Source organism: Cyprinus carpio, chromosome B16 (assembly GCF_018340385.1).
Source record: "Cyprinus carpio isolate SPL01 chromosome B16, ASM1834038v1, whole genome shotgun sequence".
Lineage (NCBI taxonomy): Eukaryota > Metazoa > Chordata > Actinopteri > Cypriniformes > Cyprinidae > Cyprinus > Cyprinus carpio.
In genome coordinates, this window is record NC_056612.1 from 22,256,451 (window position 1) to 22,284,286 (window position 27,836).

Consider the following 27,836-nt stretch of genomic DNA (forward strand, 5'->3'; position numbering starts at 1 on the left):
ATGGCTTATAAAGAGCTGTTTGTTTTGCTGGCTCCAAGTGGCTACCCAGACCAGCTAGAAAACATAGCTGCTAGCTTAACCTGCCAGCTCTTGAGGCTAACTGCGCTCTCTTCAAGGTGTAAACATTGGGGCTCAGGTGGGACATGGGTCATTGCCTTGTAATCAGGGTTCAATGTGCTTTGATTATCAGTACAGCAAGATGCGATCTATGGTGATGCCAGTGGAAGGTGTGTGGCCTCTATCACCCTAACCACCTGTTAAGTGGCATATGTCACGATTCTCAGGTCACCTCTTTTGATTTATTCTAAACGTTGCATGGACTGATTGCATTGCATAGTCACACAGTATTTCGTCACCTTGTTTTTTGAAGTAATATCCTATACGCAGGGATCATGACAGTCCCACCAAAAAAAAACAAAAAAAGGGGTCTTCATAGATATTACATTGGATGCATTCTCTAGGAATTTTAATGTTGGCATCTTTTTTTTCCATTGTTGGAGGAACTGATATTTTGAGACATTGTGGCTTTAATAAATGTGTGTATATAACATTGGTCAAGAACTGATACTTATAAGGATTGAATATAAAACACTTGAGAGTGTTAAAGTACACATATTATAGGGTTAATACTGTTTATTAGCTTGTAATTTTTTATAATAAAAAACCTAGGGTTAGTGTTAGAAGCTGTGTCCATAAAAGACGACCAGTGCATTTTCTCAATCATGTGTATTCATATCAAATGTGTAATTTGTAACTCTTATCATACAAGGGCCAAGACATTATACCAAAAACACCATGGTTGATGTTTATTATTTATTTAGGCCATTATTCTTTTGCACAGTTTTGTGTACTATATACAATAAAGTATGTGATTTTTAAAGTACATCTGACATTGACTGTTTTTAAACCCATTTACTTTTAAAATTTTCTAAGCAACTTATCTTCTAATATCTAAATAGACGGATTGACTAATCACAGAAATAGTCCACCCCAAAATCTGTCATCATTTTGACTCACTCTCAGTTATTTCCAATTCCTGTATGACTTTCTTTCATCTGTGGAACTTGAAGATATTGGTAACCAATTTCAGTGGACCATGGGGGCTTTCCACTGTATGTTCAAAAATACAAAAGAGTCAATGAGAAAACAAACCTGTCTGATTACCCAACATTCTTCAAATTATATTTCTATATTATGTTCCACTAAAGAATAGTAAGACATGAGATTGACGGGTGGTAATTTTTCATTTTTGGGTGGACAATCCCTTATAACTATACTATACATATTTTATCAAAATTATGCAATATATCTAACAGCTCAAACTCAGTGCTTTACACGTGCCTTAACGGGCTCAAATGGAAACATACCCATCAAAGCCTTCTTATCCCTCTTTCGTGCACATACTCTCACACAAATGTGATGCAACTACATGATGCATCTGAAGACCAGCAGAGTAGGCAAATGTTAGCCATGTTAATCTTAAATCAGAATTTTGCTAAGCCATCTTTAATCTTGTTTCAGAGAATTGCTGTCTGGTGAATCTCCAATCATTTGTCCCCTCATAGATGTGACAAGCCTGGAGGGTCCAGTTTTGAACCCAGGGGCTGTCCAATTCCCATAAGACCTTGGGAGGAGGGCAGATGGTTTGGCTTTAGCTTTTTTTTTTTTTTCAATTATTTATTTCAATGTCATTTCAGTGGAGCAATAGCAAGATTATTTATCACAACAAAATATGGCAGCTGCTTACTCATAGGACCTCTGGTAAACAATGTTTCATTTTCTTTTTGTTCACTACACGTTGTAACAGAGAGAAACCTTTTGGAGAGTGTGCCAGTCACGCGTATGTGCAGGAGGACAGAACATATGTATATATATGTTCACCTCACTTTAAGGGTCATAGAATATCTAAAATACACTACTCTGGTGCCCATAAATGTAATTGAATTTAGTGCTGGTATTGTAGCACTATATTTCATCTTACTCATCCCATATTTTCTCCTAATAGAGTTGATGAAATGCTGCATTCTAGAAGTGTTTGGGCGAGGAAGTGGTTTTCATTAATCCAGAGTTCTTGTTTTGTCCATTTATGCCCTGCAAAACAAGCCAATTTAATCTGACATTTATGAGGTCATAATGAAGGATGCGTGTCTGGCATCCATAACAAATATGACCTGGAATTGCCTCCATAAAACTGGCACATCATACTAGGAGGAAGGACGCATTACTCTAATTTGCCTTTGCTGGTGGCTGTTTACTTGCATGGAACATGTGAAAGTCAAATATGATGTGTTATTGGTTTAATTTGCTGACGGTTTTTCATTCATTAAAGTATCTAATTAAAACCTTAGGAAACATAAGGGAGAAAAAGTTATAACATGTATTGTGTACTAATGACCAATGACCAAATCCAGCACGCATTTTAGGCAGTTATTTTACTCCACTTCAGATTCCACTAATGCTCTATTTGGCAATCAGTATGCCGTTTTTACAGGTCTTTCCTGTGGTTTAAAGAAAATGACCCTAAATATATCACTTTGGTGGAATCCATGCGAAATGAGAAATGGCAGAACAGTTGATCAGAGACACAATACCCCTCATTATATGGCAGAGATGCAAAGATAGAAATTATGAAATGCATTCAGTGACTTCATATGGCCAGTGATCGAACATGATAAATGGTCTCTGAAAGAATAAAAGACCTAAGTGATGGATATTCAGTGCTGATCACAGGCTGTTAATACTGTAGAATAGGCATCAATAGTTCATAATTGTACTTTCATGAAGAAAATTTCAGGCTTTTGTGTGCTGTATAATTACTTTAAGCATTTAAATGACAAAAAAAAAAAATGTGTTTTAAGTACTGGGTAAGGAGTATAGTTTTAGTGCATTTAAAATTCATACAGATCTTAAAATTAATTTCTTACAGAAATAATTAATCCAAAATTCAAAATGTATTTACATTATTCTTCTGTGGTTTCCTTAATTTCCTCTCACACATATGACTTCAGAAGACTTCGAATCCATTTTGAAACAACCTTTTATGGTGCTTTTTTGGTCCTTTTGTAATTCTTATTCACTTTCATTATGTGGAAAAGAGTGGCCAGAATTTTAAAAAGATTCTCCTTTTTGCTGATGAAAAAATGTCAATTTCTTTCATTTCTTAATAAAACTGTTCCTTTACACTTTAAAGAGATGATTCCGCCATAAATAAAAGCACATTCTGAAATTGTTTACTCATCCTCATAACAACACATGGACTTTCCAATACATTGTGATTTAAAAAAAAAAAAAAAAAAACAAACGTGCAGATAAAACACCGGTGGGACAAACACTTCAGGCTTTTCAGATAGCTCTCAGTATCTGTCCTAAGATTCCCTGTCTTATAAAGTGGGTCTTCAGAAATTATAGACTAAGAGGTTTTATCTAGCAGATCCTGGTGCTATTGCTACTCAAAATCTTCCGTCCACTGTGCTATATAGATTCCTATAGTATTCAAACGGCCAACGAGAGCTTAGATGCTAATTATAATTTTTCTTTTCTGTTTGTGGTTTTTCAGAGCAGAAAAGACCTTCCACAACAATCAAAATCGCTTCTTCACTCCAATGCACTGTTGTTCTTGAAGACCAACAATTGAAGCAAAATCACGGAGGATAAAGAATCTGTTGTTTCCACTTCATGTTCCAAAAAGTGTGGTGTTCACTTGTAGCCTCACTATTCTCCAAAGTGCGAATAATAGTAATGGAATTTCACTCCAATTTATATGGGTCTCATGAAAACACTGAGAATCACAATTTGAACAGAGATCATACTGGCCAATCAGCGGTAAACCAAGGTATGGATGGGTATTTAAGAATTTGGACATGTTTTGTAATGACAGGTGTTAATTTTTGTCAATTAATCTTCTAATTTGATGGAATTTGTAGTTTGTCACTTTTATAAATAATAGACATGGTGTATTAGCTTTCGGTTTCAAGAAATGAAAATCAATTCAACCTTAGCAACCAAGATTCGAGATGTGAATACGGAGGATCGTGATGGTGCCAAACAGTAAGCTTGTCAGTTTCAATTTTAGAGGTGCAGTGCAGAAATTAGAGAACTGTTTTTTTTTCAAAATGCATCACACGTATCTCCACCGGACAGAAAGAAACAATCTAAACACAATGTGAATGAAGGTAAATCCTGCTTCTAACTTTCTGAAAACAATCTCTCCAATCCTCTCCTAATTCACACCTTAGAGGGAAATATATAAGGACCATTTTATGCCACAAGAATAAAAAAACAAAAAAATTTTTAAAACACTGTGGTAATATCGTTTTTCTCATAATGCTGACATTTATATATCCACAAGTTTCAGGTTCATGAATTGCCCACAATACTAACATGAGAATTCTGGCTTTTTTTCTTGCAATTTTAGATAGTTTTTTTTTTTTTTTTTTCTCCCATCCTCACCCTTCAGAATTCTGAGTTTTACAACATCTTGTAATTCTTGTGGTGTTTTTGGTTGTTTTGTTTCTTCTGCCACAGAAATAAAATAAATAAATAAAAGCAGTACGTATGACTTTTTATTCTTTGAAAATTCTGATATTTTGCATTTACAGTATGTGAGTTTACTATCTCAATTCTGGGATTTTCTTAGAATTTCTGTTTTCTCAGTTTATATTGCAAAAAAACTTTCTCAGAAGTGACAACATATAATACAATATTTTTATTATTAGTGTGAGTGAAAAACAGGCCTTCTATACAAATGTGGATGCTTAACATCCCCCCTAACTGGAAAAAAAAGAAAAAACAAAGAAAAAGAAAAAAACAGTAGTATTATATACATGCTATAAAGCATCTGGATGATGACTGATCCCTAATTGGTACAATTAAAGGGAAGTGTAGAATTCCAGCCCTTAAAAAGTACATGTCAGGATCAGAACGTTCGTCGGCTCACTTTTCCTATATAAAAAAAGATCTGGTGTGACCTTAAACATTATCTCAGTGAAGGAGGGGCAATTATTTCAAAGTATTTCCATGATAATTACTTGTAATTTTTCCTCCTTCATTTTCAGCACCTCCAAAGGGACAGAATGAATCACTGACCCCCAACTGACTAGATAAGATTTGGGAAACAGAAATTAAGCTTTATAAAATGCTGCTTATTATCTATAAGAAGTATATTAACTAGCTCCCAGATACCTTTTGTGGTATGTGTGTGTGCTTTACAGATATGTGAAGATTCATTTGTCTTAAACAGTTATGTGCTTTAAACCAAATCATTTGAACCCCGTATAGGAGCCTCAATAAATCATTTATACATTTTACCCAAATGAATGCTGATAATGAATCATTATCTATGGCATATTGTCTAATTATGTTTATATAAGTGCGATTTGAAACAAGCTTTTTCGCAGTCTCTAATGTGTTTAATTGAATGAGCGAAATTTTTAATATGCTCCTTGTCTACACTATGTCTTATTTCTTCGGTGGAAAAATAAACCTCATCTGGGGAAAACTTTGTTGTTTGAAAATAACTTCGGAAATGACCTTTAAAAAAAAAGTATCCCTAAACCAGTCTAAGCTTGGTCTCTCAGACTGGACAAACTGCTGTTAGGCTAAGTCAACAAAAGCACATATATTTAGCCCTATGAATACACAAAATTACTGGAGGAAAAAAAAACAACAACAACAACAACAAAAAAACATGCTTACAACAAAAAGTTTGGGACGGCCTTTTTGAATCTGTGGAATAATTTTTAACCAAAAATCAAGGAGTGTAATCATACAAAATGCATGTTTATTTTTTTTTTATTAGTGCTGTCCTGAGTAAGAGCGTTCGAACACTTTTTACATATTACGTACCACAAACGAACAAAAGAAAGGAAAAAAAGGCTGAAATGATTAAAATTAACCCCCTTCAAAATTGTGGTGGTACACCGGATGATCCACGACCTGTTTTTTTTTTGTTTTGTGATGGTTGTTCGTGAGGTCCCCTTGTTATGTTCTGAACAGTTTAAACTTGAGCACTGTTCTTTCTAGAAAAAATTCCCCCATGTCCTGCAGATTCTTCAGTTTTCCAGCATCTTTTTGCATATTTGAATTCCACTTTCCAGCAGTGGACTAGGAACTATATGTTAACATCTTTTATGTTAATTTTTCTACTCAGGATAGAACCTAAATAAAAAATAGCATGCATTTTGATATGAATCTCTTTTATATTGTGTTAAAATCTATTCACATTTTCAGATTCTGCAAGGGGTTCCCAAACTTTCGCATATGTCACTGTATTGCCCTCAGTCCTTTATCCAAAGCCACTGAAATGAGTTTAAAGCAAAGCAACACAGAGGACCTCGCTCCCAGCAAAAATATTCTGGGTCTGCATTTCAAGAGCAGGAGTCACAAACAGCCAGGAGTTGTTTTCTTGTCGATCAGATAAGAGCTTTTGTGGCAGTGGGAGGACTGTGTTTTTTTTATGACTAAATAAACTCATGATTGTGCCACTAAAATATGCCACCTTGCCTGCCTTCTAAATGCACCCGCCCCAGCGTGTCAGTTCGAAAAGGAATTGATTGACCTTGCTTATCAGAAAGGGCATGTGACACATTCCTCCCTATAAATATGTAAAATTGTTGCCAATTTGTTTGCAAATGACTTAAACACACCACTTGAATTATTTATATGAAACGTGTTCCATAGACCAAGTTGGGAAAATATTTGTTGGATTCGTGCAAACCATACACAATGCAGATACTTCAACAAATTCAGAACAGTTTTTTGACATAGTTTTCTACTAATCTCCCTCAATTGATAGAAGCTAGATCATATATTACAACTGCTGCTTGGTTTGTTTTGACTCATCTGTCAACAGTCAGATGATGATTTAATCAAGCAAATTAATAGATCTTCCTCCATGATCGTATATATAGCTGACTAGGGGGCAGATTGGGATTCCTCTTTTGTAGGGGGGGGTGGGGTGAAACACATCAAAGTCTGCTTTCTCCTCACTCTCTGCAGGTAGTCCTTTCCAAAACAACAACCTGAGGGACCCCGAACACAAAGAAGATCAGAAACTATTCATTTAATTACTTTTGTGCAAGCCTGGAGGATAAAACATTTATTGAAAAGAACATAAAAGTATAAAGAAAAAGAACCAAAAGCAAAAATGAATAACAGCTGGTCATTTTGCAAGTAACACAGTGAGACACACAACACAGAAGCCATGCATTTTTCAGATCTAACAACAAAAATAGTTTAAATGATCTTTGATATTGTGGGGTTAAGACACAGCTGCAGGAAAAATTATGCACATAAATAATAAAGTCATAACACACTATATAAAGAATTTATTTTACTTTTTTCCTCTGTCTTCAATTGAACATAACACATGAACTGTTCACACAAAATTTTGGGTCAGTAAGGACACTTTTTAATGATGTTTTGTTTTTTGGAAAGTCGTCTTATGCTAACTAAAACTGTAAATACAGTAACACAAACAGTAGTGAAATATTAGTCAAATATTGATTACAATTTAAAAATAACCATATTCTATTTTAATAACACACATTAAAATGTAATGTTATTCCTGTGACGACAAGCACAGAATGTTGACAGCAGCCATTACGATTACTACCAGTCCTTCAGTGTCCACGAGTGATCCTTCAGAAATCGTAAATACTATAGATTATTTTGGTGATCAAGAATAGTTTGTCTTTTATTATTTAATGGTTAGGCAAACATTTAACGCTGGTTAATATTTTTATTTGAAATAATGTTTTTATCCAGGCATTCCTTGAATAAATAGAAAAGTTTCAAACAGGACACGTGCATTTACTTTAAAAGTAATTTTTATCCGTTACGTTGCTAAATGGCTGACACATAAAAGCCATTCCCACATTTCCTTTCAAAAACACCACAAACAAAATTAAATTTCCACACTGTGAAATAAACTGCAGCATCTGAATCCCGGAGGCTACTGGACTTAATCGAACCAGGTAATAAAGATGAAATATACCTTAAGTGTTCACATACTCTCCTCCTTCCCTGCGACTGTAACATGGCGCAACACCTTACAGTAAAAGTCACTTTCCGTGAGATACACAGTTACGATTAACACCAGCCAAAGCAAGTGCCGCTGGAGCGCAACTGGTGTCACTAAATGGCCTGCCAGGGAAACCGTATGGCTTTAAAGAATGGCAGCACTGGGACACATGTTACACACACGGGAGTGGTTAAGATAAGTGGAATAAGTAAGAGCTGAGAACATTAGAGTAATATAAAGTAATATAGAGAAATGCTTTACAGGTTCCATTAGTAGTTCACAGAAAGCGTTTTTTCATTTGGCCGAAGCAATTGAAACACTGAGAGAGGTTGGAAACAGGCTGAAATTGGAACTGAAAATTACAGCCTGCCTCCCTATGCCTTTGCCTCGTAATACACTAAGAGTTTATTCCCTCGCTCCTCCGAGGCGGGCTCCCTTAAAGAGAAGTGACTGTGAAAAGAGTAAAAAAGCCTTAAGGATATGTGTAATCATATTCATAACCCTGAGCGGGTATGCTCGCCTCTAGGGGCAAGAGCCGTGGCTCGATGGAGCGCCGCCTCTTTTGGAGGCGAATGAGGCTAAAGCATGAGCTCTCGGTGTCACATCACATTAGTGAGTCTACGGATGGAAAGGTCGAAAAGATGAAAATGACTCCCGTTTGCAGAATTCAGCATGCCGCATTTGGAACGGTTCTCGCTGAAATTGAGTTACTAGCCTGGAAGACAGTGTAGTAACCCATCAAGATATCAAAACTATATCCAAAGTTCTCACAGCTTCAAATTCACACAAACCTTACTAGTTGAATCAAATTAGGTCAAACAAACCTGGACATGTCCAGATCATATTTTACCACTTCATATTTCATAACCTCCCAATGTGGTATCGCTGTAACATTTTCTTATCTGACTCTGGCATAAATGTTCTATTAAAATACAGGAAATAAATCAATATACTTACTTTCTCATAGTTTGTTTTTTTACTGTAGTATAGTAACACGAAATCACCACAGACAATGATAGGAATCGCAAAAAAAAAGTGAAACAGCTGAATGCATTTTCTGTATTACTGGGAAACAATGCTTAACTCATAAGTATGATTACAATAAAGTATAAAATTTCAGGTTTGGCCCTGGTTTTGTGATTCCTCACGCGAGGACATTTGGAATTTTGGGCGCGAACCTTGACTTCAGACCAACCTTGACTAAGTATGCAAAAATGGGTGTGAGCAATATCTTACGAATTCGCCTTGATTAGCATTTCCACGAGATATCCGCTGTGGACAGCACTGGACTTTTAATAATTTCAGTAATGCGGAGAGGGTGCAAACAATCAAAGGGTCATCATATCTGATGGTGGAGGAGGGGTGATATCGCTTAACGAAATCTAATGAAAGTTAGAATGCAAATTGAAAATTACTTGGGACACACACCCATCGAAATCTCCACTCTAGCAATGGATAGTTAAAGTAAAGAAGGGCTTGGCATACGTGCTGGAGGTGGACAGGGGCTTTGCTTAGGGCAATGAGCATAAATGACAGCCCGGACATTTTGCTACCTGCTTGCCACTGATGAAGTCCTCTTGAGAGGCCCAATCTGGCTGAGTGAAACAGTGAAAACTTGCATTATCAGTAATACGATCCGGATGGATAGGAATGAAAATTAGCTAGCTTGAATTAACACATTGTTTCTTCATGCTATCACATATTTACAGGCACCATCACAACAAATACCACCTATATTTTACAACAAAAAAAACATAAAGAAAACAATGATGTGAAAATACGACCCAGGCATTTCTTGATTTTTTCATGAGATTAATCTTTATCGATGGCCAGCATTCAAAACAAAAATACTTGAGCCAGCAGAAGAGAAATAGTCTGGCTGGATGAAAATGTGACAAGTCCCTTGTTTTTATGCGAAACTTGTAGGGGATGTGTTTACGACTCGGCATACCAAGACTTTCTACCGAAGAATATTTACTGAACATTGCAGCTTAGTTTAATTAGGACAATACTGATTCAAGCCTAGGACATAAAACACAAACCTTTTGAAATACTTGCATCACTCTCAAGTGTCCCCTTGTGATTCAAAAACTGCCTCAACTGTGATCCATCTGACCAAAAAACACATAAAAGTTTCTAGTCGAAGTGATCCACTAACACAGCCTGCAGTAAGCTTATGTATTAAAAGCCAATTGTTCCTCAAACAAAAGCGGTATGGGCAAGGAAATATAAGCATTGGCCAGATCAATTCGCATGTGCTGAATAAAAAGGCATGTGTAAACTGGCGGGGGCTATCATTGATCTGGTTCTGGTTCGTTTTTGGAACCAGGGGTTTCACTTCAACACAGCGCCTTAAAATCAACTGACCAAAATATGCACCCAGATGCTTGTATTTACGTCTCTACTTAACAAGAAACACCCACACCAAGACACCTTGCATACTTTTAACCACATATTTGGCTAATCTAGACAGTTTGGCCCCTTAATATTGTGTGTACAATTCCCATAGCAAAACAGTCTCTCACACAACTGCAATGTAGATAAACCTTCACAAAGTATTTGCTGGCTCTTTTAATTCCAACATAAGCCAATGGCTTTATTAAAAACATCAATTACATGTTTTAAAGCATTATATGGACATTCAATTGGCCTCAAGGAAAGGACATTTCCAAACATCAAGTAAAGACAAGTAATTCAAGGAATTTTCCTCATGCTACTAACATCAATAATTACCTATGGAAGTAGCAAATAAGTTTAAAAAAACCGACAACTCAGAAGAAGTATTATTTAAAATGCATTATGTTTTTAGTGAGGCATTCAATACATCTCAGCACCAAAATATGTGCCACGTTGTTTAGGGTGAAAGCACAAGTGTGCCCAAGATTTGGTGAATGTGCAATCACAGAGAAAACAATCTACATCCCTAATTTGTTTTAAACTACGTGTACACCCTGTGTGTCATCTTGATATTATTGAGGATCAACGAAAGATGACTAATTCTTGTCCTTTGTTACAGTAAGGGCAAGATCTCATCTAATTTCCCAGTTCTAATGACTGGTGCATGCCTGAAATGGGCGCCAGATGGCTGAAACAACAGCCAATGGGTTTGGGCTTATGCAGATACACGGGGGCACCTTGGAAGTGGAGCCAGCTTTCACTCACCCCACATACAGTATATTTCTGACTGGCACATTGTATTGTCCTTTAGTCCTTCACTAGTGCCTCTGATGTTAGAAACGCAAGGCCTTACAGACAGACATATATTGACCAGAGTTTGATTAGCCAGATTGATTTGACCACCACCCATCATGCAGGAGTCCATGGGCAGGTGGAATACATTGAGATTGCTGCTGTTGTGAGTGAGTAGTTGCGAAGGCAGGTCCAGGATGCCCTGGGCTTTGGCCAATGTGGCGTGCGGCATGGTCTGCCTGGACATTTTTCACACCTACGTTACAAAAAGATACACAATCGCATACAACTTTATGAGACCAGTTTTAAACAGATTTGTGCGATAAAACGAAGTGAATTTTCAAGTACTGTCTTGCTAAGCAAAAAAAGCGTTATCAGAGATATATATGTTCATAATCATGAAAACTCTAATATCCCACCTTAAGTTTAATTTACTTTTCTGCAGCATATCCCCAGTGGACTACCTAATTATTATGTCTTTTTGCAGGATGGTTGGGAATGTAAACTACACAACAGTTTAAATGTATGGGGTCAAAATTTTAAAAAAAGGGGACAGGCAAAAAAACGAGTTATTTAAGAACGAAATGGCAATAAAATGCTAATAAAAGTTCATTTTTGCAGAGAACTCTTGATTTAAGTTGGATTTCAAGAAAAGTCTGCTCACCCAAAAAGTGTCTCCATGAAGAAGTTAAAGAAGAGAGTATTGTGTTGTTATTGCCGCCATAGTACTCCAGCGCCCTGAGGGTCCTGTATACGCTTTTGTCCTCCCGAATCTTTTTCCCTCCTTTTCAAAAAACATAATGTTTTTTAATAACAATTGCCAGAGGCCCGTATATAATAGGCAACTCACTGCACCAGACAGCTTAAATGGTCATAGAAATTAGCCATGAACTGTCTCCTCGGACAGCTATCAAACATTTATTTAAAGATAAACCTTGCCGTATTTTTTTCCTTTTACTCATATATTAGGACAAATCTAATTACTTACTCTTTCAGATATGATTCTTAACATCCACATCCTTGTTAATGTGTGCCTTCCTCACTGCATGAGGAACACACAACCAGTTTATATGGTAGTCAGTGCCCAAATATTTGGAAGAATGCTTGATGCCAAACACACATGTGACTGACTGTCATTGTATAGATACATTTGTCAAAAATGTGTTAGACAGAAAAAAAGAAAGTCATACAAGTTCAAAGGGAATCATTATTGTTGCCAAGATTGGGGATTGCCAATTTTTTTTTTTTATTTTTTTTTTGAAAGATGTCTCTCTTATTGCTAAACAAGACGCATTTCCCTTGAAATAAGAACAGTAATACAATACTACAGTTTTTTTTCACAAATCTTTGATAAAATAGGGAGTACACAAACAACATTAATTTGAAAGCATTAGTACAAAACATTTGGTAACATTATAAACGTGTCTTTTACTGTCTATTTTGAGCGGCATTTAATGCAGTAAAGTCTTGGGAAAAACTAACACTTAATGACTCCAAAAACGTGAATGGTAGTTTTTAACACAAATTATGACGAATCTTTTCTTGTATAGAAAGACGCCCCACCCTCCAACAGTTCTTGCACGTATGGGCTGGGCTGACATGGTCATCTCTGTAAATATCCTCTAGCAGCACGGCTTCACGAACTGCCTTCGCTATTAACCCACTTGTGTACATGAGAAACAGAGTCCTTAATCTAAAAAAAACGAAGCAGCAAAAATATGAGCAGATTGAGAGTTTCTAGGCACTTTTAAGTATCAAGAGTTGTTTTCAAACATATGCTCCTTATATAGGTAACAAATCGGAAATTAGCCCTCAACCAAACTGACTAATACTGAGTTTGTGCATTGCTGCACTCATTAGCTGGAATACCTGCCCGTGTTCCAGTTCTACAATTGAAGCCCTTAGGGCCAGGGCAGATCGACGACACAGCCTCAGGAAAAAAGCAAATGAAACACAGAAATTCCCTCATAGTCCCCTCTTCTATTGATGACGTACAGTGTTATTCACTCAGTGTGATCTGCTACGTGTCAATAACCTACATCTTACAAACAACTAAGCTAAAATAGAGACTGAATATTTTTGTCAGCATGACAATCATTACATTATAGACCACTTCTATAAGGGTCAATGAAAAATTAAAGATTTCTCAAATGCTAAAAAAAAGAGACTATCTAGCTAAAGCATATCTTGCCAAGTTTAAAGTTTCAAATGATTTATTGTCCTAAAAAACAGAATGAAACCACAAAATAAAAAAGTACAAAATTATTTCCTTGTTTTACTGAACTGGAATTACACAACGTTAGTGTCATAAATTAAATCGTCTTTCCTCATTTTAAAAAAAAGTTCCCAGAACATTGTGTATATACATTTAACATATGCATTAGCATTTCAGATTGTTAATGAAATGTTTTTTTCTCTTTTTTCAATCTCTGGACAGATACATTACCCTAGACACTTCTAGTCATCAATTTTAAAACATGATACTTTAAGCAACCCACAACACACAAAAAATGTATGTTTGTATTGATATTTTTAACAAATTTTTGTATGTATTGCATTTGTTACATTTCTCTATTTAAAAAAAAAAGTGTCACACCGTCTTCTTATTCAATTTGGACATAGAACAAGAGAAAAATAAAAAAATAAAGGTATTCTGGGATACAGGGATAAAACTGATGACATTAATAAAAACTATTAAAAACGTAAATCTACGTTTTATTAAACAATTTAATAACTTACCTTTACAAATATCAATACACGTATGTTTCATTGTGCTGTCCTGTGTGCAGTGCTCTTGAGCATTTGATCTATGTTGGCTCTGTATAAAAATTTTTGTGGGTGGGATAAGGGAATCTTTATTGTGGAGAGAGAGAATTTTTGGTGGTTAAAAGTCCATTCTTTAGGTTTTTATAGCTGGATGCCATTTGCCATGCAAAAACCCCCTTCATGCAATCTGGGTATCCTGGCAGGCTGTGAACGTTACCTCCTCTTGCGTGTGCGTCATATTTACAACTCCCCCCTGGAAGCAAGCACTTCTGTATAGTACGTTCCGCTTCTCAAGGTAAATCGAATTAAAGTTCCGTTTTCGGAAGGGTGAAAACCCCATATATTACTTTCCAATCGCACTTAAAATTTAATAATTTTTTTTTTATTTTAAATTGCAAATCCTTTTTAACATACATTAAATGTTTTTGCACCAAGTTGTTTGCGCTTAACAAAACGTAGCGAAAAAAACAAAAAAAATGGTAATGACCGCTAAAATCTGTTGATCACCGTGGAAATCGCATCATAATGACCAGCAAACCATGTGTAAAAAGTCTTCAATCGAAGAAGACGGATATAAACGGGGACAGGGGGCACTTTATTTTGTATATCACCGTATACCGTTTGATGTCTTTCCTATGGGGCAAAACACCGAGCCACCATGTTGCAAATTTATTCCATCAATTATATTTACTAGGAGTATAGTTTGTCCCAATGCAAGACCGGGGACTTCCGTTAATGGACGAGTATATATGTTTGATGATCCAACAACTCTTGACGGTTGGAAGTGTTTGCAAAAACCCTCTGGCTGGGATAGGATGATTTAGAAAATGTCCAACAATTCTGTGCCCTCATCTCTTCAAAATGATGTAATTTAGCCTGTGATGGGGATTCTTTGAAAGAAATGCAGATCTTTTGGCAAATGAGGCTTTTTCTATTATTAAAAAACGTAAACAACTTTATTCCCAAATTAGGACTTTTCAGTTTCATTCCTCATTTTAGTTGCCTAATTTTTGCACAAGGAAGCAAAAAATATATTGGTTTTCGCTTCTTATCTTAAAAGTATAGGGAGTTGTAGTCCTTTTTAGAGTGGGGAGTTTCATTTAAAAAAACGGTCTATGTAACCTAACAATAAGTATATATTACAGTGTGTTTTCTTGGACAGGACCTAGTGTTTGCAAACCATCGATAAATAAACTACAAATTAAAATAAATAAAAAGATTAAAATAAAAAAAAATTGTGGAAGCCTTGTGAGGGGACCAGCATTTGTTATGCACATTTCACGTCCAATATGTCACCCCTTATTTCTGGCTGATTCTTTAGGGCGGGGGTCCTCAGGAAGACCTTTCTTCTTCTTCGTGCAGCTACAAAACTGAGAATCGTGGGGAAAAAAAAATAAAATCCTAACACAGGGCCAATTTTCAACAATGCAGGGGAACAAATTTACAATTATGCTCTAACATACCATAAAAAAAGGGGGATAAAACCAATTCGGACTGCATTTCTTTCTCGGATTTCTTAATTTTTAAAACAATTATAAGTTGTATATTATAAATTCAAGTGTTACAAAAAGTGTATATATAATATATGAATATAATTACACAAATTTCTCCTATATAGAAAAAAACTTTTTTGAGATAAAAAATTTTCAACATAGTTTTAAAAAAGAGTTATTTTTAAAAAAGCATTATTTGTTCTTAACTGGAGTTTTTTATTAGTTTTTGTTGTACACCCACTTGCAGTACAGTAGCGCACTCCCAAACTGAATCTCCAGTTAATTTGCATATTGAATTTGCATAGTGTAAAAGGATCCCCAGCAAACCACATGCTGAACCCAGACTTGCATAAGGATTGCGGCACTTAAACATACTCTGCTGCTCCTCAACTTCCTTTTTTTCTCAGATTATGTTGTCTTGGGTTTGTTTAGATTGAGAAGTATGCAAAACAAAGGGTGTTCTGAAAAAGTAACATGTACACATGAAAAATGTGCTTACTCAAAACAGTTTCTTACAATGAAACGAACCACATTCTACATTCTGAGATGTAGGGCTCTAGAAGAGGGATTCATTTTCTCTGAATCAGTTACACATGCTCCAAATTAACCTAACTAGACTTAAAACAAAAAACAATTTGTTCTTTATTTCTCTGATATAATTGTGTGCATTTTCCACAGACATTCTTCAGATGACGATCTCTTGTTACCCTAACTCCAAATCCCACGGCCAATCTCATTCCCACCGCCATGTGAGGGACTGGTCAGCCCGTCGCTCATGGCAATGTAACCCAACGAAATTACCTGTGGCAGCAAGCAAAAAACACACCTCTAACTCTCCAGTTGTCGAGTCAAATATATTCATCTCCGACATCACAGATGACTCTGTGTGTGTCACAGATGGGCGAGCGGCCACATCACAGAGGGGTTCATGACCCATTGAGATCCGTGGTCCGTTCTAGAACCAAGAGGCCCCGGGGGGGTGCAGGAAGAATCACAGAGAGCTGGTGGAGCTCACTCACTTGCCAAAAACTAGAAAGTGCCTCGTTGCCCAGGAATGGAGGGCTTTTCTTTGACATTGCAAAATGGGCAGTGTTTGGGGGATGTCACATAAGTGATGAGAAAAAAAAAAAATGGTGAGGAACCAAACAGTGGAGGGAATTCAAAAATTGCTCAGTTTTGGCATCCGAAAAGGATGGGACGCTAGTGTTTGGGTTAAAGGGGGGGTGACACCAGCCAAAGGTCTCATCCTCTACAATTCTTTCTCTCCTGGCCTGGAGTTATGTTTTTTTTGCAATACCACATGGTTTGTTTTTGGTGTGGAGAGTCAAGAAACAAAAAACTTTTTTCTGTTTGGGTGCTGGTGTACTTTTTGACCTGCCTATAATTAAGCTGTGGCTTTTATATCTGTGTCACACCCTTAAAAGGGGATAGGTCATCCAAAAATGAAAATTCTCTCAAAGTCTTGTTTTAAGCCATATGAGTATTTTTTTTCGTCTGTGGAAACCACACAAAAGAAGATATTTAGTAAAGTGTACTGAGTGAAAAAACTCCCCACATTATCAGTTAGCGTACTTCTATAAGCACCCAAAGTGGTTTTTTCCTGCACTGCCGGGGTGCTGTGACAAACCTCAGCCTAAATATGGGTGCCAGATTTTGGAGGAAGTATGTCGTGGGACACACAGGGGCCCCTAGAACATCTGTTTCCTAAAATAGAAACTTTACAAAAACATGGCAATATTGCATAAACGTGCCAGTGTGCTTAATAATAGGCAGTACTTTGGAACCGCTATGTTATCAGAGTGTTTTCGGTCTGTCATTCATTATGACGTTAAGGGCCCTTTAAAACCGGTATATTCTGACGTTAGATAAGGTGTTTATATAGGGCATTATTTTGGACATTCACCTGGATGAAAACTTTAAAGGAATTCAAAAAACCCAACACTTAGTCCAATAGAGTATAAAATAGTGCCACCTGGTCAGCTAGGTTAGCATGGGATTATTTATGTTTTGCTCTGCTGACACTTGTAAATGCATTATCAAATCAAATGTTTTGCTTTTTGCTAAATATACTAAACGTTTTTTTCATTTAGTTCACACTTTTGATCCAGTGTGAACCAAAAATACAATGCGGGTATTATTGGGAAAAATCTTCCGGACCAGCCTGGTGTTTAAAGATGAACAAATTTTGTGGCTTTTAGGTTCATGCCTGTTAGCTTTCAGTGTAGCCAAAAGTAAATGCTTTTTTCTCTAACACTAAAATAGCATTGATACCAGTAGGTAAATAGCAAATCGTGGGTTGGTGTGCATTTGGTTGTGATAATATTTATACTTTGTTACCTTTCCAAACAGGGCAGCTTTTTTTGTAAAGGAAGTTGCTAGGGGAAATTAAAATTAGTATTTTGAAAGTGCATTTTATTGCTTTAGTCCATAGTGCAGTCTGTCAAACAAATGTGCGTTGAACACACAACCGTTTTAAAAGTTTGGGTCAGTAAGGTGTGTGTTTTTTTTTTTATCAAAATTAATAATTACATTTACAATACATTCATAATGTTACAAAAAAATCCCACATCCCATGTTCTTCATGTATCATGAAATCCTATTATGCATAACTCTCATAATTTCAGCAATCATATGATTTTCTGAAGGACCATGTGAGCGTGAATACTGGAGTAATTGCTGCTAAAAAATTGGCCACCACAGAATAAATTATGTTTTAAAAATATTTAAATAGAAAACAAACAAAACTTATTTTAAATAAGTAAACAATATTTCACACCTTTTTTTTTTCTTTATTTTGATTAAATAAATGCAGCTTTGGTGAGCATAAACAAGAGACATTTTAATGGGCTACTGGTTTATTTACAAAAAAAAAAAAAAAAAAATCCCACCCCGCCTTCCTATTTCAATAGGAGATGCATCAACACAGGAAAGAAAAATTGTGCCTAAAACGTGTTTCAAAAGGCAACCCCATTATGTGGGTTGAACCCTACAGCCTTTTCAGTTACCAGTTTAGATCTTCAACTATTAGGCCTATATCTGTCTCACTTGCTCTTTGTTGTGTATTTTCTTAGGGCTACCTGTCTTGAGGATGACATCCTGGATCAGGTAAAACCCCTTCGTGCAGTTGATCAGTGGAGTGGTGTGGCTGCTGAGAAACGGTGAGCTGAGCATCTACATCAGTTGAGAGCATCCAGGCAGAATGTGACGAAACACAGAAGACCGGTAAGATTAGACAAGATTCTGTCTGAAGTGTGAGCATATAATAAGCTTGATTATCTGGCTCCCTAATGTGTTACACACCCCATATCATAAAAAAAACTGTATTTTCAATAGTAGTTCTTAGGCACTTGTCCTGTTGTTTTTTGAATACATCTGTGCTCCAAGATTATAATTATAAACATTCAGTATCTCATTAATCTTTTATATTGCGCAGGAAAAATTCCAGTACTTTGTGGACGTGATATCTGCCCGTACAGCGGTGGGTCACGATGCAGAGGGCAAAACTCATCCTCTTCCACGTCGATGGTCAAAAAAACGGGTGAGAAAGGAGGGTGAGAAAGTAGACTTTGAACCTGAGCCCGATTCTCAGCTGTTTATCACTGTAAACATTGATTCCTCCCCTTCTGTTCCTTGTTCTGTCTGTGTATGCTACAACAAACACTAAATAACCCAAAATGAAAAAACCTGCTTAAAAAGAATGCGTTTTTTTTTTTTTTTTTTTTTTTTTTTCATTCAGGCCGGAGGGTATATTCATGACTTTATAAGCTTTTTTGCGGTTTCTTTGAGTTCACTTGTAATGTTACCTCAAGGTCTCTTGCAATAAAACATCATAATATACAAATAGAAATTCTAAGGTTTGGGTGTTCTGAAAGGTTTTTACACTTTTTTGCAGTGAAGATATGTTCACAATTGATTGACTGTAAAGAATTGTATAAGGTTACAAAAGATTTCAGTTTCAAATTAATGCTGTTCTTATGAACATTTTATTCATTAATGAATACTGAAAAAAAACAATCTATCATGGATTCCACAAAAAAAAATGTGTTTTCAGCATTGATAAATAAAGAATACTTGGGCAAACAAATCAGCATATTTCAATTATTTCTAGATGAGATTAGAATAATGTTTTACTTCAGAAAAAAAATTTAAAAGAAAAGGAAAAATCTTGTCACTCTGGTCCTTTATTAAACCAGTGTTTCCCTTAAATTAAAATAAACATGCATAAGATTTATATATAAATTATCTGTACCTTTATTATGGTTGTGGCATCTGATTTCTAAATAACCTATTTTTGCAGCTAAGTTTCAGCTTAGTTTTTAAAACCTTTATTTATACCAAAGTGGGCCATCTAAATCCAAATACAATACTAGGGCATGCCAGAAGTTCAGGTTACGGTTTAGTTCAGGTTTTTTTACACGTGTTTTACTAAAACTGCTATCTTTGCAGTATGAACCTCTGGCAAGTGGCAAAGTTTTTTGAAGGAAACAGAATGTCATTAACGCCATCAATCTGGATGGAGGCTGGCTCGGCCACTTATATATCCTCAACGGATCCTGGCCAATTACCCTTCAACCACTGGTGTGTTAAATGCAAAAACTACACATTTACAAAACAACAGCGTGCTGAGTTTGGCATTTTTAATCACAACATTTTCACCTAAATCCCAGCAAAACTCCGGCTGCCCAAGGTGGCTCGGCCCACGGATCGGTTTCCCACTGTGCTGTGTGTTCATGAGAGGCTGTGTCAGCCGGAGGAATGACTGCCAGCGGGCACATGGCACTGCGTGTTAGAGGGCCAGTGCGTGTGTCAGCCAGGGCTGGAGCGGCCCGGGAGCGGCGCCAGTCTCACATGCCAGACTGAATGTGGAGAGCATGGAAATCTGCAACTGAGAGTGAGTTGCTCTCATACACTCCTTTATATCACAAAAGGACATTACAGTCACACTTTCCTTGAAGCTTTTTTTAATACATTAATTGAGCCCTGTAATGCACCCTATTATGCATTATATTGATCTCATTAATAATTCTAACCACAGTTATAATACATTACACATCTATTTCATTGTTACACCTTGAGAAAGAAAATAACGCATTAAAGGGATACTCCACCTCAAAATGAAAATTTTTTGTCATTAATCACTTACCCCCATGTCATTCCAAACCTGTAGAAGCTTCGCTTGTTCTTCAGAACACAATTAAAGATATTTTGGATGAAAACCGGGAGGCCTGGCCTGACTGTCATACGGTGATATGGAGAGACCACAGAGGAGACTGTTTGACAAAGGAATTGTTGAATAAAGTCATTATTTTTTTTTTTTTTTCGCTTACAAAAGAGTTCTTCCTGTTGCCTTCAAATAACCCAGACTGCACGTCTGATGGCAGATGGAGTATTCTGATGACGACTTTTCATCAACGTTTTTTATGGACCTTGATACTGTTATTTACTTATGGCAGTCTATGGGACACAAGTCACAGGTCGCCCGGTTTTCATCCAAAATTATCTTAAAATTGTGTTCTGAAGACGAACAAAGCTTTTACGGGTTTGGAACAACATGGGGGTAAGTTATTAATGACACAATTCTCATTCGGGGGTTCCCTTTAAGCATTATTCATTATCTAAATACATGACTAAGTAGCCACATAACTTGATATTGACAGACAATATATTTCAAATGTAACAAGGAATCTGCAAATATTATTATGCATTTTTTTTAACTTCGATTACAGTTAAGTAAATATAATGCATTACGATGAATGCCTTTCTAATGATTTATACATAAAGGTTTGTGTAAAATAAAGTGTTACAACCGACATTTGACATTGATTTTGTATAAGGCATGTAGCTTAAACTACATCAATTACACTAGAGGAAAATTTATTGCTAAAAACTTACAGATTGTTTGTAGTTATAATGAATGTTTTAACAGAGAAAATGAAATCTTGCATTAAGGTAGTATATTTAAGTTTTTTTTTTTTTTTTAAAACCCGGTTAAACTTCAATTCTCTCTCTCTATTTTTCCTTTCTTATCCCTCTCTCTGAACCAGATGGATGTGTGTGTGCGATGCTGGATTGGATGGGTTTAAAACTGTAGCCAAGGTAAGGGCAAAATCAAGCTTGTCATACAGATTCTGAATGATCAAACTATCAAATAAAGATCTGAGTGGCTCTTTACTTGGGAGATCATTACATTACATTTACATTTAGTCATTTACTCTTACATAAGAGTTTATTAAAGTCAGCAGTGATTATTTTAGATATTTTAAACCAAAATGCTTATACTTCTACAAATGAATAACATCTGTGCTGCATGCTCGCAGTTTGTGCAGCAGGTTTCTATGGCGATGACTGCAATCAAACCCATGTGCATGCACAAACGGGGGCCTCATGTGATTCTGTTCACGGACAGTGCACCTGTCCTAGGTGGTTTTTCCATGGAGATTTCTGTGAGAAAGGTATGCAGTCTAATCTCAACAAATATTTCCAGATATATGTTTAAGAGACGCCTAAGCTTATGTCAATAAAACATGTACGTAAGTTGAGTCAGAAGTCAGAAAAAAAGAGCTTTTATTGCCAAGAATGTTTGCACATACAAGGAATTTAGTGTCAAAAGCTTCCAGTACACAGAGACAAACAACACATAAAAAAAATTAATTAATTTGGACGAAAGTGTTAGTTGAATGCAAATTTTATTGCTTTTGCTGTAATGCTTTCAAACGCTGTTCATTGGCAGGGAAAAAAAAAAACTTGATGTCAGCAAATACTTGACTGATGCTCTTCATTGAGTCCAACAGTTTGACTTTAGCACAAACTTAACACATACTCAGATAAACTCAAAAAATACTTCTCCACACACACAAGTATTAAGTGATGTTTCCAGAACATAAAACATATTTTTAACCAACCTTTCTTTTTCTTGCAATGCCTTCGAGAATTGCCTTGAGTAATGCATGAAATGCTGCTTTAGAATAGATTATCTTAACTGTGTCTTTGCTCTCTTTGTCATCCCAGAATGCCCTCTTGGATTCTATGGACTGAACTGCAAGCAGCCGTGCCAATGTCATGATATGTGCCCATGTGACGCTGTCACAGGAAGCTGCAACACCACATACCAAGGAGAAAGAAACATCAGCCTGCACAGAGGTGCGGTACACCCCCTATTAGCACTCACACCACATGTAAACATTTACATTTATGCATTTAGCAGATGCTTTTTATCCAAAGCGACTTTCAGTGCATCCAGGCTATACATTTGTTTTATCAGTATGTGTGTTCCCTGGGAATTGAACCCCACAACCTTTTGTGCTGCTAATCGCAATGCTCTACCACTGAGCCACATTCCCCATGTGACGTCTCTATAGATCAGTTTAATGTTCACACTTTCTCAGCACACAACCCTGTCTGCTTATAGCTTCAGCCACCAGCATTCCCTCATTGTCCTTCTATATGTGTGCGTATGCTCGTAGTGTCTGTCCACAGTTTCTCTACTGTAGAACGTGGCACACAAGTTGCCTGAAATACGAGCCTTAACGGATCTCAATTTTTCACCAGCCTTTTTCCACTTAACTTTGGTCTGATTTTGTTGGAAATGTTTTTGCTAGGACTGGTTCATTTAACCCCATCCATTAAGGGGACAATTATTTATAAAAAAAAAATAAATAAAATAAAAATAATCTTAATTATGCAAATTCCCATAAAACCAAGTGTTCCTACAATCCAAAAAAATTAACCTGAAAAAAAACATATTGGCAGTTTTGATATATCATTGCTAGTGTAATTTTTTATAACATAATATAATTGCCAATATAATTTTTTTTGGTTTGATTTTTTTTTTAGGGTTATATATGTATTTTGGAACATGTTATATAGGAACATGCACACACAGTCACATTTAAGTTTTTTTTTTTAGATTATAATCATTCAGGTTTTTTTATTTAATTAATAAGCAGTTATTTCCAATTAATTTATCAGAATATCAAGTATTTATATTTATTAAAAATATAATGGATTGACAGCCAAAGTATCTCATGATTTCTCTCTCTCTTTGCTCATTCACTATCACATGATTGCAACCTCTCTACTCAAACTTGCACACACACATCCTCAAACAATCTGTGATAAACAAAGCTGCCGGGTGTTGAGAAAAGAGACCTTACAGAATCACAGTCTACCCAGCAGCCCCTCGTGTTTACTGATGACCCCTGCCACAGAGAAGCTATTTATGTCATGACCAGAAAAAAAAAAACCTTGTCCTCACTCGTTCTATCCCATCTCTCTGACCTCTGTCATTTAACGTGAGAAGAAGATGCATTCTCCTCACTTCCCCTGCAGAGAAATAATAAACCCCAAACCCCTGTTTCTCTGGAGTTCAGGAACAGGCCATTCGTTGACACCACGGGCTCATTACGATCCCATCTGCAGTGCACGTGAACAGCTTTCTGCTTATCTTTCTCTGTATTCTAGGTGATAGCCTTCCTCCATTGTTTGCTCTATGTGAAAGGTTTGATATCCAGTTGGATCTTTTCTTTGATGTTTCGTTATAAAATATGTTGCACTTTGAAAACATTCTATACTGTAATTTTCTGAACTCCAAATGTAAATCCAAATTTTGGAATCTGGAACTGCAAAAAAGGACTCTTTATTTTTTAAGCAAGGTCCCTGATCTTTGCAGTCTTGCACAATCTAACACAGGCTTTCCAGAATCTGTAACTGAATAATAGGGCAGTGCAAACTGTATTAGACAGTAATGGATGCAGAAAACCTGTTTAATTGCAAGGTTCAGAGAGTATGTTGCAAATGGTCGTAAAAGCTACAAACGCTTGACTGATATTATAATTGAACTTTAAGAGAAAAAAGAAAAAGGATATTTGATAGATCTTAATATTTTCTTGATCCTAAATAATATTATATATTAAAAATCAGTGTGCACTATGAATTAAGGTGCGGTGACATTTACCTCTTTCTGCAAATTTTCACAGGCAAAATCCAGTCATTTCAACAGGAATCCATGTGATCTCATGTGTGTGCAAAAGATTTCCCCTCGCAGATTTTGAAACCTATTGTAAGTTGGTCACTTAAATTTGGCGGTTGACCAACATTGTTTTGAAACGAACTTCTGTGTGAGCTGTGCTTTATACTCACTACACTATTGATCATAGACAATGGACATTTTTTTGGGTCTGCAAATTTTTTTCTCTGAATTTTCACCAGTGTGACTGCAGCTATACTCTACTCTACTCTTGGGTGTTCATCAAAATAAAAAGTAATTTAATTGACAGAGTAATAAACCACTACACTGATTTACCAACACACACACACACACACAAAAACAGAAAACAGTTGCACTTGCGCTTCTGTTTCCCACAATTTCATCTGAAGTTAGCAAAGGGGGGAAAGGAGAAATATGCCTGTAATGGAGGGTTATTGCCCTAACAAGGGATTTGATTCAAAAACATTGTTTTTTTCCCACAATCTTTCAGCTGGTCACTGTCTGGCTACCCAGATGTGGAGGGAATGGAGACAAGTGGAGAACGCTCATGCTCCAAAACCCTATTTGTCTGAGTAAGTGCTCCAAAAAAACCCCAAACACACACACACACACACACACACACACACACACACACACACACACACACACAGCCAACATGTGTCCTCTCACCACTTCTTGAGAAAAACCATAACATTTTTGGTCAACCTTTATTACTTACTATGTGTCAGTATTCAAATACAAAAAAAAATCATCTGTACTTTCATGTCAAATATTTTTTATGAATATTAACAAGTGTAGCATGCAGTAAGATTTTTTTTTTTTTTTGGTGTTTCTGGTTGATAATCAGTCCTAGTCTAAATGAGAAAATGTGTCTAAAATCCAAAATAATTTCTTTATATTTTCTGAAATAGAGCTGATATGATATGACACAGAAAATATACTTTAAGACCATAACTCAGTATTTTATAAAGACTAAAATATTTATCAAAACAATATTATATTTAGTAATATATAACATTGTTACTATACATTATATAATAAGAAATAATATATATTTTATATTATAAAAATATATACTTTAATATAGATATTTTAATCTATGTGAAATATATTGAATTGTGGACTGAGGACAGGTGGTTTTGATAAAATCACAGTGGTGCATTTGTGTTTAGAACATTCTAGTGATCATCTCTGGTTCATTTTCATAGAGGATATTTTAAAAACTAAATGTTAGGTGCAACTATAGGGACATGTTTTTTTCCCTATGCCTTAAAGGGATACTCCATCCCAAAAAAATATGAAAATTTTGCCATTATTCACGTACCCCCCCCTTCGTTTCCAAACCCGTAAAAGCTTTATTCATCTTCGGAACACAATTTAAGATATTTTGGATGAAAACAGGGAGGCTTGAGACTGTCCCATAGACTGCCAAATAAATAACAGTGTTAAGGTCCAGGAAAGTATGAAAAGCATCATCAGAATAGTCCATCTGCCATCAGTGATTCAACCGTAATGTTATGAAGCGACAAAATACTTTTTGTACACGAAGAAAACAAAAATAACGACTTTATTCAACAATTCCTCTCCTCTGTCTCTCTCCAAATCAGCGTAGCACCATTTTGACAAATCTGACTAGTACGCATGCGGCTTACGCTCTTCTGTGTCAGCCGTGCCACAAGGATACGTTTTTTACATGTATTTACGCTTTGGTTTGAAAGCAAACAGCGCATCGGCACAGCGCTGCTGACACAGAAGAGCGTACACCATCTGCGTACTGCTCAGAATTGCCAAAATGGCGCTACGCTGATTTGGAGAGACACAGAGGAGAGGAATTGTTCAAAAAGTCAAAAAGTATTCTCGTCACTTCATAACGTTACAGTAAGTCACTGATGGCAGATGGACTATTCTGATGATGCTTTTCATACTTTCCTGGACCTTGACAGTGTTTGTTTATTTGGCAGTCTATGGGACAGTCTCAAGCCTCCCGATTTTCATCCAAAAATATCTTCAATTGTGTTCCGGAGACGAATCAGCTTTTTATGGGTTTGGAACGACATGGGGGTAAGTGATTAATGACAAAAAAAGTTTTTCATTTTGTGGTGGAGTAACTCTTTAAAGCCACAGTTTCCACAACATGAGAAAAAAATCTGTTATCTCAAACAACTTGTCTTTTAAATCTACCATTCCCTATCTGCGTGTTTGAGTAACTTGATTATTTGCATGGAAATTCACTTTGACAAATTCCAGGCCCTAGTTTAGCAGAACGGGCTTTTGGACAAATCTGAACCAAGTTCCCCCGCCTGTACTGGTAAACAACTCTGCAGCAGTGGAGTGGCACAGATGAATTTAATAGTCAGCTCAGCCTTTCAAATGCAAGTAAGGGATTGTGCAGTGTGGCCTTGGTTGCAGTCAAGTGCTTTGTGGAGGCTGTGGGCAGCAGAGGTGGAGTCAGAGGTCAAAGTGCAACTCTTCCCCCTGAGAGTGTCATGTTTATGTGTGCAGACAAAGCTGGCTGGTTTTCTGCGCTATCCTGGCAACGTCGCTGCTGGCCAGCCTCGCTGGTAACCTTATCCAGACGTGCGGAAAATGCAAAGCACGGGGGCAGAAGGCAGACTACTCCTACTTGCCGCTGGGAGAGATCAACGGGTCCGTGGAGCGAAGCAGAGGACAGGGGATGAAGTCTGGGAAAGTTCCTTTTCAGCAAGAAGACTCTGACTCCCAAGACTCCTCATAACCATGTTTCAAAATGTATGCATTTGTGCAGGGTTATGCAAGTGTGCCATTCAGCAGAGAGCAAGCGAGCTAGCTAGCCAGAACAAGCCCTCATTAGTCTGAGGATGAGGAAAGGGTTTGTTTTTTTCCTGCTGTGAGCTTTTGGAAGGGCCTCTTCGTCTTTGGATTGGGGCACCCATATTGGCGTTAGCATCCAAACAGCTGTCTGCACGGCTCAGTTCACATGTTCACATGTAGACGCCAGTTCAACACATGCCAAGTGCCCTGATCGTGCAGTTTGCGTGCATTTTGCACATTTTCTTGTTTGTTTGGGTTTTAGTACACTTTCATAGTAGCTGCTAGCAATGTAAGAACCAGTTCCTCAAGTGACCTCATTCATAGTTTAAAATACTATTTCATTGACCTCAGTGAAGACTTTTATTTTAGTCTTAAAATGAGAAGAGAAGCAATATCACCACAAAGCCTTTTTATCGACAGAATGGCCCAGTTGTTCCACCTGTTGCCATAGCAACAGATGTGTTGTGAACTATGAACTCTTTTTGAGAAATCCTTCCTGCAGGAACTTGCCAAACTGCTATTTTGAAACCGTTTTATTGAATGATTTTTCTTCCTCCTGTGGCTCTAGAGGTCATTCAGTTTATTTTGATTC

General features: G+C 36.6%; 1 pseudogene; it reads left to right on the forward strand.

Moving 5' to 3' along the window:
* Positions 1-27,836, forward strand: LOC122139925 (annotated as a pseudogene).